Source organism: Pinus tabuliformis, chromosome 3_1 (genome assembly GCF_031772625.1).
Source record: "Pinus tabuliformis cultivar Carrire ecotype Pingquan chromosome 3_1, CPIR1, whole genome shotgun sequence".
NCBI lineage: Eukaryota > Viridiplantae > Streptophyta > Pinopsida > Pinales > Pinaceae > Pinus > Pinus tabuliformis.
The window spans coordinates 210,337,698-210,355,264 of NC_142301.1; positions in this window are offsets into that span (position 1 = coordinate 210,337,698).

Sequence of the window (17,567 nt, forward strand, 5' to 3'; positions counted from 1 at the left end):
TCCTTTCATATTCCAGACTATGCCAAGCCCATTCAGTTTCAGAGTGCTGGATTCATTCATGACAGTCCACCTGCTCCTCATGACAGTGCGTCTACTCCTCATAACAGTTCAGCTTCAGCTGTTCCAGATTCTGCCCCTCTTCCACAACAACAACAACAACAACAGATTGAGAAATGCCAACACTGTGATCGAGTTGGCCATCTGAAAGATCACTGTTTTGATCTTCATCCATGTAAGCACTGTCATAAAACCAGCCATTCTTCACACAGATGCTTCAGAAATAAACATCCTGCAAGAACAAAGATTCATCTTGGATGGATCGCTTCTTGGCAATGGGCATCAACAGCCAAGAAGATATTCCAAACACATGTTAGAACTTGTTCCAGAGTATTGAATAGTCTTGCAGTTGAGTTTTCTCCATCTTCTCACCTTGTATCTGACAGGGGGGGAAATGATGGTCATCTACAAGCTTCAAAGTCACATCAAGCGAGCCTGAGCCACAACCTGCCACACCAGTTTCAGAGTTGTAGCCAGAGAAAAAGATGCCCGTGAACAGATTGAGAACACTTCCTCTAGCAGAAGACACCAGCTTCTTGCCAGTTTTGGAAGAGTTCCAGGAATTGCATTAAGCATTCCAGAGTTGTTGGTTATCCTTAAACCATCATAGGTTGAGACTTCCCTTTTCAGGTTGAAGTTTTACCTTTTATGCGGGTGAGACCTCCCTTTTATGGTTGAAGGTTTCCCTCTTTAAAACAATAGGATCACTTCCTCTAGCAGAAAACTTCAGTTTCTTGCCAGTTTTGGAAGAGTTCCGGGAACTGCACTAAGCGTTCCAGTGTTGGTGGTCATCCTTAAACCACCGCCCTTTTTTACCAACATTTCATAGAGCACATTCAGCCTAGTGCTGCCATGCATTTTTTGCACATTTTGTATTACAGCTCTCTTCTTGGACTCATACATAACCCTTCGGATTAAGGGGGGGAATGTTGGACACCTAATCCTAAAGGGTTAGTGTGGAAGCCGAAAAGACTAAGCAGTCCAAGAGACCTTGGGATCTGAAACCCAAGAGTCACACATTGTACTATAAATGTATATCTGATGTTAATAAAAATATGTACTCACATGATTTATCTTTCCCATTGTTTGCTGTCCATGTGTGTTTAACAAAGTCCCCACCCATGATCCATGGAACTCCTGCGTGCCTGTCTCTTAGTTCTACAAGAGAATCTAGAAATTTGAGTTTGTCATCCATTCTTTGTGGGCCATAAACATTCATGACCAGATAAGTCTCGCTGTCTCCTACAAGCTGAATAATCACTAATAAATAATTCCTAGTTGCCTCAGCATCTATTATACCAATCTTTTGGGGATTCCAAAGAGTGAGTATGCCTCCTATTGTGTTATCTGCTTTAACTTCTAGAAACTCAAATCTATTGAGCCATTTACTATGAATTTCTTTGATTTTTTGAATGGAACATTTAGTTTCCTGGATAAAGATCATATCTGGAGCTTCTTGTTTCATTCTATTGCTAAGTATTCTCTGTTTTCTTTTACTACCTAAGCCTCTAATATTCCAAGTTGTGAACTTCATTATTAAAGATTTGTGAAAGAGTAACTGGATAGATCTTTCATCTTACCTGAATCTATCATTAGCTTTCCACATTCCATTAGTAGCTCATTCTGCTTTTTCCTGCCTCGTTTCTTTCCTGGGTTTCTAGGAGCTAATCCTAGTGTGGTTTTCATAGTTTTCACTCCTTTGCTACCCTGCCTTTCATTGTTGTTTTGCCTTTCCTGTTCTCTTGCCTGAGTTTTCCATAGATACAGCTGTTGTACTCAGTTGAACTCTTCTTGAGGTACTGAGTCTACCCCTCCAATGGTGCCTTGTTTCAAGAATCCTTCTAGATCTAGGTTTTCTCTTTCTAGAATCTCCTGTAGTTCATTATCCTCCATCTCCATCTCACTCTGAGTCATTTCTTGATCCATCTCAAGTTCCCCATCGCTTATCATTGTTTCCTTCTATTTAGAAACACCTTGTGCTATTTCCCTGTCTTCTTCTTTCTCCTTCTCCCCTGAGCTTCCTTCCATTACCTGATCTTATTTTAGTATTTCTTCCTCTTCTTCGAGAACTTGGAACCTGTTCAGACTGGCCTGTTGCCCTTCTATTTGCTGTTGCTTTGGCCCCCTTTTGCCCCCTTTTCCTCTATGACCCACTTTGTGAAAGATCTCAGTGTCTTTCATTGTTGTTGTTTTTCCTCTGTTCTCTGTCTTGCTGAGAGGGCAGTCTCTAAATAGGTGTCCATGCTCATGGCATCTGTGACATCTGAAAGGTATATGTTCATAATCTACTGTTTGCACCCATTCTTCATCAAAAACTTCCAAGATAACCTCATCTGGTAGGGCTCCCGATAGGTCCATCTCTACACATATTCTTGCAAAGGAAGTATATTTTCCCCTTCTGGTGGCCTTAGAGGCTTTAAAAAAACGCCCTAGTTTATTACCTATGGCCGCTAACGATTCTGTTTGCCAGTAATCAAGAGGTAAGGAGTAGAGTCTTACCTAGACCGGGACTGAAGTAAAAGTTTCTCGCTCCGGGACAAAATTCATCATCCATGGCCGCATGTAGAGGCCTGCTGCCGCATAGAAATAGGGTCCTCCTTCAAACACTCTGTCTTTGTCTTCAATATTTGTAAAGACCACCGTGAAGAATCCCTTTGACCCAAGGTGTAGGTCTATACTTCCTTTCAGTTTCCAATGGTATTTGATCCACGTTTGTAATGCCTTCTCAGTGGGCCATAATCCCATGAATTTACAAATGATAGCATAGGTCCGCATGTGGTCCCTATGTGCCTGCAGAGCAGGATCATTTAGAACTACTCTAGGAGTGACGACAGTCTTGGGTTTACATGGCCCCTTCTGTGCCTTGTTTTCTGCTCCCTGTCTTTTGTCTTCTTCCTCATTGTCTTTCATGCTACTGACCTCTCTTGGTTTCGTAAACTCCTGATCCTCTTCCAGATTCTTTTTCCTTTCTTCAGCAGTCCCTCTGACAGACTCCAAAGGTTTCTTGCCGCGACTGGCCACAGCCTGCTTGTAGGAGGGAGTGGAGCTCCCCCCTTTGTGCGCCTCCATGGAGCTCAGAAACCTGAAACCCTAGCTATTCATTCGTTGTTTCTGCAACCACCTTATTTCGACCTTTTTTCAATGTCAATAAGATTGATCCGCACAACAATAGTTAACACGAGCATAGTGAACTGATAAAAAAGGAACCATTCCATAAAATACATCCAAGATCAGTTAAGAAAGGGTGGAGAATAAAATCATCAAGTACCAGACATTGGCCTAATCTAAAAAAAAAATAAAAAAATCAGTAAAATTATCAAAAAGTAAAAACAAAATAAATAAAACAAAAAAAATAGTAAAAATTAGTAAAACTATCAAAAAGTAAAAACAAAAGAATAAAACAAGAAAGCAGTAAGTTGCATGTTGACACATGGAGTGTGTGCATGTGGTTCCCCTCCTAATGTTTGCTCTATTTAATAGATGGTGAGGAAGATGAGAGGCATTCCATCATTCCAAGATCCTATCATTCATTCTCTTGGGAGAATAGTGTTCTAAGATAGAGGAGTCACTGGCAGTAGTACGTTGATTGAGGGCTCGGGGGTGGCCAGTTGTAGCAAGTCCTTGGACAATTGAGCCTATGGTTGGGTGGAGAGTCATCCCCAAAACCTTGTTGCAGTAAGCAGACTTCAACCATAGGTAAGTGCTACTCATAGTTTGAACTTGATGTTAAATTAGTTGATTAATTACATGTCTATTTGGGCTGTTACAGAATTTCAATGACATTGATGATAAAATCTTAGGATTTATAACATGGCAGGATACACCAGAAGGCAGAGTAGCAGACCTTCCCAGAATAGAGGAATCTCACAAGGAAATCCTCTTTACTGATTGGGACATTTAGTTGAAACAGGTAGAAAGAGCAGTCTCCAGGGCAACTGATGCTTCCAATAACATCATTGAAACTATCAATGATAACCTGCATAATGCCAACCTGATTCAAGAATTCCCACCTGGTAATCTTCCTGATATTAAATTCCTCGAAAGGAAATGGCAAGAAACTTCAAAAGCAAAGGAATATTATCAACTCGTCTGACAACATGCACATCATCGCCTTGAGTGCATTTGGACCAACAACACACTGATGCAGAGTGTGTGTGTTGATATCCAAGTGTGTGTTGGTGACTATGCACATCAACCTGTCAAAATACATGTTCAGCTGCGGTAGGACTTGGTTCTTGTCTTCGCCTCGGTGAGTGTGCCAATGGGTGGGATCACATGCGTGCACATAATGACATCCATGCTCCTAAAAACCCTTGCATGTGATCGGTGACATTGCTCACCCTCCCTGCTTCGTGCCAGCTAATGAGCTGGGTCTATAACCTATATGGGCACAATTTCATCAGTCTGTGCATGTTGCACCTCCTACTGTACCTGTTCCTGCTGCAACTCCTTCTCTCGTCTGTGCATCTCCTGTTCTTCCTTGATTTTCTTCTTCAACACATGCAACTCCTTCTCTGTTTCTCTCTCTACCTTTGTGCGATCCTCTTGTCGCATCGTTGCCTCATAGACTCAGTCTCCAAAGCATATTTCATCACAACTGGATCTGATTGAACTTTCAACTTTGATTTGCCTCTGCATTGTCAACAACCTTTCTCTTGCATTTGTCGCATGCATTCCTGTTGCCTTCTAATGTTGTCAATGGTGCTACTTGTTGTGACGCCGCTTCCATTTCATCTTGATATCCTTGTCTATGAACAACTTGATGTCTTCATAGATAGGCAAGTTCATAGACACTTGATCGACTGCATCCCCAGTTGCGCTCTCAACGGTGTCTTTGACTCTGCTCTCCTGGAAGCCATTGTACCTGTGTTGTTGAGAGGTAGATGAACACCTGTGATACCTGGAGACATAACAACACTCATGGCAAGAAATCTGTCAGTTGAAAACAAAAACAAACTAGAGGACCAACATGCAACATACTTGTGTGGTTGTCTGTGAAGATTGCATAATTTTCACCGGGAGGCTAAGAGACTAACTGCCAAAACTGCGTAAGGCATAGTTCGGGCTGCTGAGAGGCTGATTGATTGTTGGAACTGCGCAATTCCCAGTCCATCCTGGCCTACTGAGGACTGAAACTGCGCAGTGCTCAATTTAAGACAACAGTGACATGCAAACCAACAAACTGCATTGTGCAATTTTTGGGGCCAACAAGGCACTACCTCCCATAATTGTGCAATGCAAGCCTGGAGGTCAGTGCTGGGCCAGACTTGCCCAATTTTTGTAGGGAAGGTAGAGCCTTCGCTTCCAGAAATGCGCAATGCTATCCAAGGAAGGCAAGGTTCGGGCTAAGGCAGCTCAGACCTACTGATTAAAAACATGAGAAGTCTAAGTGTAAAGAAGAGTGAATGGTCATACATGCAAATAGTAAGCACGGGATTTAGAAAATGGGAAAACATGCATGCGTGTGAAGCGAGTCGCTGTAACGGCGACCGTTGGTGCAAAAACAATGTCATGCATGTGACAACAGTGAGATGCAAACGAAAGCTGAAAGGTACTTCTACAAGCTAACATACATCAAAACGACAACAAGCACTCATTGAAATCAAGAAGATAACACTTACACAAAGCGAAACACAAAAAGCGATAGAAATGTAGTGCAAGACATGAGAAGCAGAATTAGCCTGAAACAACTACGCTGAAAGTGCCGAAGACTCCTGGATGCGATGTGGGATGTCAGAGCTGCAAGACTGATGTGAGGAATGAGCTTTGCAGCGTCTGGTTCATAAGTTTTGATAAGATCAAGGTTATGTCGTGCACACCACAAATCTAGGAAAAAGCGACACTAGGTGAGAGGCTTCTAAAACGATCTTTACATGTAACCTCCAACTGCTAAAAATAGATATCTAAAATCTAGGGATTCCTTTTTCATGTTTCTTTTTTCTATTTTGGGAAAAGTAGCCCATGCATGCAAATCGGTTTTGCTCGGTCCTAGAGGGAACCGATCAACCCTGAAGGCACATGCAACAACCTACAATACTAGGAGAGGGATTTGCATAGTTTATGGGCTGAGTTGGGCTAGTTGTCCCTTAAGGATTGCACAATTTTTGGGGTTAGTAGGTGACTGCTTCCCAGAATTGTACAATTTCTAGGTTGACCTGTAGTGTCTGGCCAAATTGCGCAGTTTTCTCAAGGAAGCCTGCTTGACTGTTTTGTGCAATTTGGATCCCGACAGGCTACCCAACAGATTTGTACAATTTCTAGAGGGAAGGTTGGTTCCCCTATAGAATTGTGCAATTTTCTGAGGGAGTTGCTCATCCAACAAATAGCTCAAGTCTGGAATGGCAGCCTGTGAAGGGAGTGAAGAAAAATGACATGCATAAGCTGGCAAGCCACTAAAAATCAAATGAAGCCTATGTACTTGACAGTGCAAGACATGCTACTAAGGATGGTTGGTAGGGAGGCTCCAAAATGAAGCTAAGGAAAATTTTGGAGGGTGGTTGTAGCCATTACAACACTTGGTGACACACTAGTAGAACTCCAGCTCTCTGAATGGAACTTGTTCATGAAAAACAAGTCTAACACCTCTGAAAGTATAGTTCAGTTCTCTATTTGTCTCGGTTTCCACACTTGCTTGATTGTAAGATGTAGCATCTGCCAAGCTCTTGGTCAGTCGGCACACATTCCAAGCCAATCCAAAATAGTTCTTTTGATTAGGGATGAGGGGTATATTGGTGCACAAGCCATATGGTCGTCCGAGTTTTAGTTTCATCTCTGGTTCTGCTCTGCTGCCAGCAGGTCTAGACAGTACCCCGACGAAGTCAAGCAGGAACACTCCACTGCCAGCGAGTTTAGTCAGTACCCCGGTGGAGTTACTTGCATCACCTGTCTGTGCAGGAAGCCTTTCTCTTCTTTCACCTTATTCATTTTCATTTTTTCAAATTTTTTTTCACATTTTCATTTTCATTTTCATTTTTCGTAACTGTCCATAACACTTATTCATTTCAAAGGCGGAAAAGGGATCCCGACTTATTGAGAGAAAAAGAGGTTGTTCCTTTAGAGAAGTGGTTTGTATATACCTCTGGCATTCTTGTTAAGGTTTTCCCCCTCACCTTACTCTACTTGACTGAGCTGATAAGGATTAACCCAAAAACAACCGACTAGAGTAGGTGATACTAGTTAGCAAGCAAGCGTTGTGTTTTCACCAAGCTTCACTTCGAACATCACTTATTTTCCATTGATGTATAATAGAATGAAGACAAAAAGTTCTTCATACAGAGGCAAAACGACAGATAAGCAAGTATTGATAACTGCGCAAGTCCTCTTGTACTTTAGCCAGCTTGTTTCAAGAGTCGCACACAGTCCATGCGAAACTAACCTACGCACATAAACAAACAAACAAACGACAAAACAAAGCAAAAGAAGAAGTAAATGCGTAAGAAAATCCAGTAAGCAAACAAGCAGGTAAATGAACAAACATGCAAAGTGAGAAGGAAACATGCATGCAAGAAAACGAACCAAAAGCAAGCACTATTCGTACTCCTAAGCTAACGGTGCATGGGTCTACTTATGTAAAGTGATACTTCCAATGCAACCACTGGTGCGTTGGTTGAACCATCTTGGTGAAGGCATGGTTCGTGAATAGTACAACTATGTGAACCAGCAAACATGAAACATATAATAGTGAAGCCAAACACACTTCAGGCTTAAGTGCGTCCACAAAAAAGAAGTGAGTGAAAGCGCATGACATGTACTCTTGTAGACTTTCCATGGTGATGTGCTATACTCCATGCAGATGTTAAGCATATACATTCCCTTGACTGTGACATGCAAGAAAACGTGAGAAAGGTAGACCACTTACATTGTGCAAGTGCGCTTGCTGTGTAAGGTTCCTCCAATGCATGAGTGATGGGATCGTGTAGTTCGAGCAGAGGAAGCGAAATCTGGGTGTTTTATTGATCTTTAGTGCATATAGATGAGCAATGAGGAGCCTTGCATGTTTCAGAAATTTCCTGATCGGAAGTGAAACCAACCTTAGGACAGCGAGGGCTTGACATAACCATCAACTCAGGCTAAAGTCCCTCGACAACCTGGGGGGTTTCGATTTTGTCAATAGGTAGATCATTGGAGACTAGTGGCTTAGACGAATTAATAATGAGTGAATCAACATCGTGATCAAATGAATAAGTACAGAGATCACAACAACCACGATGAAAAAATTTGGGATGTTCGTCGGCATCCTCATGATTTGATGAGTCACACAAAGAGGTAGATGAGAAGCAAGAGTGTTCACCCTCTGCGTTTCTGGAAAAAGTAGATGAACAATCAAGTGGATGTTCAATGAATGATTAGTCCTCTTCATTTTTAGATGATGGACTAACATCGGTGTGTTCTGCGAATGATAAAAAATGGGTGCATCCCTAGACGGAGATACACATGCAAAATCAGGGATGGCAGAATCACCAAAGATTTCAGGGAAACATGGGGGAGGCATGGACAGAAGGGAATCACCCTTCACCGCGAGTTGATGTTTAGGCTCCCAGTCAAACTCTTCATGAATGACAATGAAGGTTGGTTGTGCGACACCAACTCTGTCGATAACTTGATCCTTGTTCACAACAGGTGTAAATTCTAGCTTGGCCTGTTAAGGACTGAAACTGCGCAATTCACAATTTCAGTCAGCAGTGACATGCAAACTAGCAAACTGCATTGTGCAGTTTTTGGGGCCAGCAAGGTACTACCTTCCAGAATTGCGCAATGCAAGCCTGGAGGTGAGTGTTGGGCCAGACTTGCGCAATTTCTCGAGGGAACGCAAAGCCTTCACTTCTAGAAATGTGTAATATTAGCCAGTTAAGGCAAGGTTCGGGCTAAGGCAGCCCAAACCTGCCGATGGGCGACAGAAAACATGAGAAGTTTGAGTGTAAACAAGAGGGAATTATCGTACATGCAAACAGTAAGTGCAGGATTCAAAAAATGGGAAAACATGCATGCGTGTGAAGTGGGTCACCGCATCAATGACCGTCGGTGCAAAAACAATATCATGCATGCGACAACAGCGAGATGAAAATGAAAACTGTAACGGTGCTTCTACAAACTAACATACATAAAAATGACAACAAGAGCTCATTGAAATCAAGCAGAGAAAACTTACACAAAGCGAAACACAAAAAGCGATAGAAATGCAGTGTAAGACATGAGAAGCAAACTCACCTTGAAACAACTAAGTTGAATGTGCTGAAGATTCCTGGATGCGATGTGGGATGTCAGAGTTGCAAGTCGAATGTGAGGAATAAGCTCTGCAACGTCCAGTTCATAAGTTTTTATAAGATCGAGGTTATGATGCGCATGCCAAAAATCTAGGAAAAAGTGACACTAGGCGGGATGCTTCTAAAACGATCTTTGCATGTAACCTCCAGTTGCTAAAAATATATCCCTCAAATCTAGGGATGCATTTTGCATGTTGTCTTTTTCTATTTCGTGAAAAACAGACCCTGCATGCAAATCAATTTTGCTCGATCTCCAAGGGAACCGGTCAACCTTGAAGGCGCATGCAACATCCTACAAGACCGGGAGAGGGATTTGCTCAGTTTCTGGGCTGAGTTGGGTTGGATGTCCCTTAGGGATTGCACAATTTCTAGGGTTAGCAGGTGACTGCTTCCTAGAATTGCGCAATTTATGGGCTGAGCTATAGTGCCAAGCCAGATTGTGCAGTTTTCTCAAGGAAGCCAGGCGGACTGTTCTGCGCAAATTTGGAGCCCAACAAGTTTCCCAACAAATTTTCACAATTTCTGGAGGGAAGGCGGGTTCCCCTCCAAAATTGCGCATTTTTCTGAGGGAGTTGCTCAGCCAACAAATAACTTAAGTTTGGAATGGCAACTTGTAAAGGGAGTGAATAAAACTGACATGCACAGGCCGATAAGCCACTGAAAATCAAATGAAGCCTATGTACTTAACAGTGCAAGACATGCTGCTAAGGATTGTTAGTAGGGAGGCTCCAAAACGAAGCAAAGAAAAAATTTTGGAGGGTGGTTGTAGCTGCTACAACAATATCCTAGTTTGGACGTAGGTGTATGACGTGGATGATGATCTAGGATTGAGACACATAGATCCATGGATTATCATGGTTATGTGGAACATATGGTTAATTATGATTTATGGATGATATATGATTTGTATGATTATATATGCATAATCTTGTACTAAGAAGGATGTGGCAGGGGACCTGGTTATTTGCAAACAAGGATGCTCAAATTATAAATGACTGTGGAACTCATGATACATGATTTATATGATTATATATGCTTAATCTTGTATTGAGCAAGATGTGGTAGGGGACATAATTATTTGCAAAAAAGGATGCTCAAATTATAAATGACTGTGGAAGTCATGATACATAATTTTTATGATTATATATGCTTAATCTTGTATTGAGTAGGATGTGATAGGGGATGTGGTTATTTTCAAACAAGGATGTTCAAATTATAAATGACTGCGGAAGTCATTTCCCCATAACCAAAATGATTGTGGAATTCATGCACAATCTTTGGTAAAATGTGAATAAGTTAATTGTGAAATTCAATTGATTCCTTTGATCTATGAGATTGTGATGTGTGCAGGTCTTGGAACAAGGCCTTACCAATGAACCATCAAATGTGTATGAACTCACAATCAGTATCTTAAGGTGAAGCGCGGAGCTTCAAATCATAGTAGATGAGAATCCATGGAAATTAGAGCATGGAGTCCTAAATCCATGAAAGATAAAGACGTGGAGTCTTGGATCTATAATAAAAATTTTAGGGCACAGAGTCTTGAATATTTAAAAAGATCATGGTGTCGAATCTTGGATCTTTAGAGTTGATTAGGGTGCGGAGTCCTCAATCTACTAAGGGATGGAGATGTATGCAATAGGGATGTGGAATCCCTATTCTCCGAAAGAAAAATATCACTCATGGGCAGCTCAAATGAATTTCCTTAATAAAATCCCATTTCTGACAATGATGGAGTGACTTTCTAAAAAAAGAAAGTCATGTCTAGCATCTCAAGTATGACTTTACAAAAATAGTAAATCACCTTCAATCAATGGTTGATCAAGTAAATCACCTTCAATCTCGGCTTCATCCTCAATATTTTAATATTATTATTATCTTTTATGAGACTACGATATTATTATTTAGGAAGGAATTGCAAGTCACCTTCATCTCCTCTCTCTTTGATGACTCTCATGGATCTATGTAAATATCTCTCTCTTTTAATAATACATTACACTATCTTTTATGCACTCATCAAAGAATGTCATATTCCACTTACACTCATTAAAAACATGTCATAAAATATTCCTCTTACACTCTTTTAATGCATAAGTTACACTCTCCTAAACCAAGGCATGCATACCTCTCCTTGATGGCACGAGTTACACTCCTCTAAATGGAATACAAGGCATGCATATTATTCCTCTTTTATGACAAGAATTTGTAGCTCATCCTATATATATGTCTCATGTATTCTCACTTGGGAGGGGGTGCATTGTAATACCAAGAGTTGGAGAGACTTGAAGAGGATTGTCAGAGGAAGAGTCTTGGAGAGTAGCCAAATGTTGTTGAAATGAATATGAAATTACTAAGTAGTTCTACTTGGTGGAGTTGTCCATGAGTGGTATTGAGAGGAAGTGAAATTTATCTTCCTCAGTTTGCCTTTTATATCTCTCTACTGCTATATTTTGGTACAACAATGTAAACTTTGAAACCAAAACTGATACGATTACCCGTTTCGTAGAGGTAGTAAAAAGGTGACCCTATTTTTAAAAAGTGGCGATGCAGAATAAACTTTTACTCCTTTTTTTTTTTTTGCACTTTAAATTTTCTTATGTGTCGAATCTAAATATTTGTTTTTAAATGTTAGTGATTTTCATGCTGATTGTGTTGATGCAGCATCAACCATTTTTTTAGAGGGCTTATTTTTGACACTTCAAACTTTTTAATGTATTAAGTATGGATACCTTTTTTTTAGAGGGCTTATTTTTAACACTTTAATTTTTTTAATGTATTAAGTGTGGATCTTTTTTTTAAATGTTACATTTTTGACACTTTAAAAATTTTTATGTCCAATTTTTTTTGAAATCATTATTACTTAACAAATTTTCTAGTTGTTTTTATTTTTATTTTTTTTAAATGTTGATACTTAAAAAAGAAAATATAAAAATATATATAAAAAAGACTAAAAGAAACATAGAAAATGTAAAAATAAAAATAAAAAAATCTCGTAAACCATAAAAGAATTTGGAAAAAAAAAACAAAACTTAAGAAAACTATAGAATTAAGTAAGTAAAATTAGAAATTTTTTAAAAAGCATTAACAAAAAACTAAAAATAAAAAATAAAAACAAACTAGATTTTAAAAAATAAATAGAAAATTAACAAAAAAATAAATAAAAAACTATTAAAATTAAAATTAAAAACATATATATATATATATATATATATACTCGAATTAAAAAAAAAATCCAAAATACAATTAAAATTAGAAAAAATATATATATTTTCAAATTATAAAAAAAACATTTAAAATTTAAAACAAATAAACATTCAATTTTTTCTAAAATATATATATTTTTATTTAAAAAAAAAAAAAAAAAGAGTGCGCTTTTTTTTTTTAATAAACATTTAAAATGATTTAAATATATATTTGTTTTAAAGAAAAATAAATAAATTAAACATCTATTTTTTTTAAATATATATTTTTATTTGAAAAACAAAAAAATTATGCGATTTTTTTTTTCTTTCTAAATAGACATTAATTTACAAAAACAAAAATAAATCGGGTTGCCTTGCCGCTACCCAACGCCTATGGGGGCATAGCTCTGGGCGACGGAGCTGAATTGTAGTAAGAAATGACCTCAAGTAGTTTTGATTTCTCTGCTGATATGAAAGCTTCAAAGAAAACTAGTTGGATTGGAAGGATATTAAACAAATCTGAGCCATTTTATAATACCAGGGTAGTAATTTAGGAATTTACCCCTACTCCTAATTGGCAACTTCCTCATATATCTCCTAATAAGATTTATGACCTTCCGATGTTTAAGTTTCATGCAACCAATCTCATTCGATATGCCTTTATAAATGTGCCTATGAATCTTACCCAACCTATGTATGAGATACCTCTCATAAAACCAGAAGATGTCCAATGGGGACTAGAACAAGGTTATAAGTATGTGCATCTTGGACTAGTACAATTTGGCATTAACCTTCTTGTTAGACTTGGTTTGAATGTGTCTTGCTTAGCTTGTGTGATTGATTCATGCCATAATCAATTTATTTATGCCCTGCTGGGTGGCTTTGAGGCCCCTTTGCATAATGGTCTAGTTTGGTCATCCATCGTCCCATGATACCAAGTTTTGTTAACCGATCCCCATATTAATGAACTACTTCAAGCTTACATACATTTTTCGGGCTTTAATACGACTAAGCAATCTGATATTGCCCAGTTACATTCCACTGTTTGTTTATGGTTTGTCTCAACAACTCTACCATCACTCAATCCTCAGCTTACTCAGAGAGCCACAACAGAAGGAGTTGTAGTTGGACCTGGTAATGTCACTCTTATAACAATAGGGTTTTCTCAATTAAAAATTCCTAACGAGTGGACTGCAGAATAACATCCATTGTCTCAAAGGTATTTTCCGACTACAAAACCTAAAAGATTGTCTATTTCTGAGTTGAGTAGAGGACCAGTCATTGGACTAAGGAATGAAACCACATTACCCAAAAGCCCTGTTAGAAGTCGCTCTCTCAGAAGCCATGATACTTCAGACCTCAGTAGGCATCTGGAAAAACACAAGTATGGATCATCCTCTCAATGCAAATTCTGTATTTCCTCTAGAAGTGCAAGTTCAGATAAAAAATTTGAAGTCTTTCACAGATCTCAGTCCACCTTGAAAGAGGAACATTTGGGCCAACATACAGAATGTCAGGAATGTTTACAGATTGCCTCTCCGAGAGATATTAAGTTCATGAGATACACAATGCCTAAAGAAAAGGCAGGGGAATATTTAGAAAAGCTTCTACTCCTAGAAAGGAGGCTTGCTCCTAGCAATTTTGTACAAAAATTCAAAGATGGGAATGTTGTAGCTGATGTGGATTTCCTACATTATAAGAAAGTGATAGATGAGAAGCCCCAAGAGATTATAAGGCTTTAGAACTACAACAATTATCAGCTAACATGTGTAGCACGAAATTTAGATGACCTATCACAAGAAGTGTTGAAAGTACAGTCCCATGTATCATGACTCCATTCTAGTTTAGATGATTTGAGTCAAAAAGCTTCTGAGCATTTTGATATGTTAAAAGATGTAAATATGAAGTTAGAGAAAATTATGGAAGTAGTAGTAGATTTAAAGGTGAGTCTCGAGAAAGAAAATCCCGAGTTAGAAGAAGCACTTACTGCAGCAGAAGTTTATAGCCAGACATTCCAGCTAGAAGAAAAAAACCCTGAAAAGAAAAATACTCCATTGTTTCTCAAACAGTTCTCTATACATAATCCCAAAATTTTTCAATTTGAAAATGTTATTTCATTTGCTAGAGAAAAATTGGCTCTAGTCCAATCACAAATCCCAGTCTTTGATATGCCACCACAGAACAAATCAGAAATAAAAATGGTAAAAGAAGAGGGAGAAGGATCCAGTAAAAGACCAAGAAGTGAAGATAGTGATAGACCAAACCAACCTTTTGCATCTACATGGGAAAAGTGTTGTAATGCTAAGTATGGTTCTCATGGGAAAACTCCATATTATCCTTCAAACACTGATGAGCTCCCTACTCTCTGTCGAGCTAACATAGATCAAGCTCCAATGACAAATCTGAACTGCAAATCTAAAAATGAAATCCTCATGGAAATCCATACTTGGAGTGCATGGGCAAGTACTCAAAAGTCCATTCACAGAAACAAAGTCTCATGGTCAGAATTAGCTTTAAGGATAACTTGGGGTTTCCAAGGTAACTTAGAATTATGGTGGTCTAGAATGCATGAATCTGACAAGCTCAATATTATGAATAGTGATAAGCCAGTCGTTGAACTTGTCAAGGCAGCTCTCCATGAGTTTTATGGAGAAATTAAGGTTGATGGTCATCATTATGTAGATATGTTCATGAGCCAAAGACTTTGCTATATAAAATAACTTCCTGAGTTCTTCTGTACAATGCAAGATCTTCTTTTTAAGGCAAGAGACCCACATAATACAACTTATTTGAGAAAATATTTGTCTGCAATGCCTGACAGGATCCCAGACCTTGTCAAAACTAGATTTGAAGCTGAAAATATGGACATTGAAAATCTTTCTCTTGTAGGACTCCATGAATAAATTGTATTTACTCTACAGAAAGAATTTCTCTAAAAGAAGACAAACAAATCAATGAAGAAACAACTCGGCTTCAATCAAGTGTTTGTGATATCTATGCAGAAACCTATCATTTTGGCTACAAAAGAAAAAAGAAAAACGCTAACAAAGGACAATGTGGAAGTGATTGCCAATGTCGAAAATGCACGAATAAAATCCAGCCTAGAAGGTTTTACCCTAGAAGACAAAGGTTTCAGAGATCGAGAAAAGGATATTTCAAGAAAAGGCAAGAAGGCGCCCAAAAAGCACAATCAGGAACTTGTTTCATTTGCAAGAAGCCTGGCCATTGGGCAACCAAATGTCCTTTGAAGGGTAAAAATTGTTTCCAAAATAAGTTGTTTAACATTTTTTCTAATATTTACGATCCGACTGAATGGGAGCAAGTAGATCAGCCCCCACAAAATGAAGAATATTTTTCAGCCACAAATTCACATGAGTCTAACCCTCCATCTCCACATCTTGAAGACTCATTATGCTCTAAATCCACCTCAGATATTGAATTCATTTCTGATGTCAAGACGTTTCATCTAGAAAATCTCGCAAGCATCTGCTTTGAAACTGCATCTATACAATCTCGTATTTCTTCTTTCACACCAGAAGATTTCGCCATCGACATCGACTCACAGAACATCTCTCAACCCTCCAACACCAACTTGCCAAAATCACGCAACGAAGCGTGGTGAATCTTGGTGTCTACTATCCAAGTGACACACCTACCACATATGCACATATTTCCTTTACACCCTCATCCAACATTCCACCAAAGAAACATTTCCCTGCAGGTCTACTGTAAGCAGAGAAGAAGTAAGCTTTCTTCATCAGAGGAAATCCTATGGGTTTAAGAAAGCTACTCCCATCACTGAGAATCTCTCAGACGAGAAGAAGAATCAGACCAGGTTAGTAAATTGCAAGGAGAAATATTGCATCTAGAAACCACCATTGAAGAAAAAATAGGTTTGGTTAAAGAAATTATAACCAGCATGAGAGTTGACAAAAGGGAATTGGTCGAAAAACAGAAACAACTTGCAAAACTAAAAGATTCAATGATGATAGAAGAATTTTAAGATATGCTCAAAGAAGAAGAAGATCATAACCGAGAGCAGCAAGCATTACAATGCATACCAGAAGAGCACCAGTCAGAACCAGGTACATCTATTCTCTAGATGAATGATTTGAAGATAGGATTGTTATTAGAGTAGATGTCAAAGTAAGTGGTTATAAATAATATTCTCTGGATGCACAACTAGACACAGGAGCTATGAATTCCTGTGCAAAGCATAGTGCCATTCCTGAATACTATTGGCAACCCACAAACTTGCAGTTCAGAGCTGTAAATAAGACATTAATGACTATCAGGGCTACGGCTCCTGATTTCCCGATTATTATTAATGGAATTCCTACTTTTGTAAATTTGTACAGTTTTGAAACAGGTAGTGATATTTTGTTGGGACAAGATTTTGTAAGGAGACATCTTCCTCTTGTTGTAGAATTAAGCCATATTTGCCTCAACATCCAAGGAAGAACTGTAAAAATCCAGAGCAAGTCGAGCTATGTAAATATAATTTTAGACCCTATCCTAGATATAGTTGAATGTTCTCTTGACAGGCTAGCAAAAATCAACAAAGTAATTAGAAAAGTTGAGATCCAAGGGCCATAATACATCAGAGAAATAAAAGAGAAAATTGGAGCATAATGTACAACAGATGCACCCAATGCATTTTTGAACAGAGAGCAATACTTTGTGGATCTTCCCTACAAAGAAAATTATTTTGGGACACCTCAGAAATCATCACCAAAACAGATGTCCCCACCAGAGTCTGAACCTCACTTAACCCATCTTAATTATGGATGCCACACCTCTTACTTTAGGTAGGAATGCTTTGTCATAGCAGCTACTATTTACTGCTATGCCCCTACCTACTTGCATGAAGAACTTATGTTTTATGTTATCCAACTGGGCACCCACCTTTCAATTTACCACCGCTCGAACTCTGTAAAAAGGAGATTGCTGAACTATTAGAAAGAAAGTTGGATCAAACCAAGCAGAAGCCCTTGGGCTTGCCTAACATTCTATGTCAACAAGAATTTCAAGAAAAATAGTGTTAAACCTCGGATGGTGATTAACT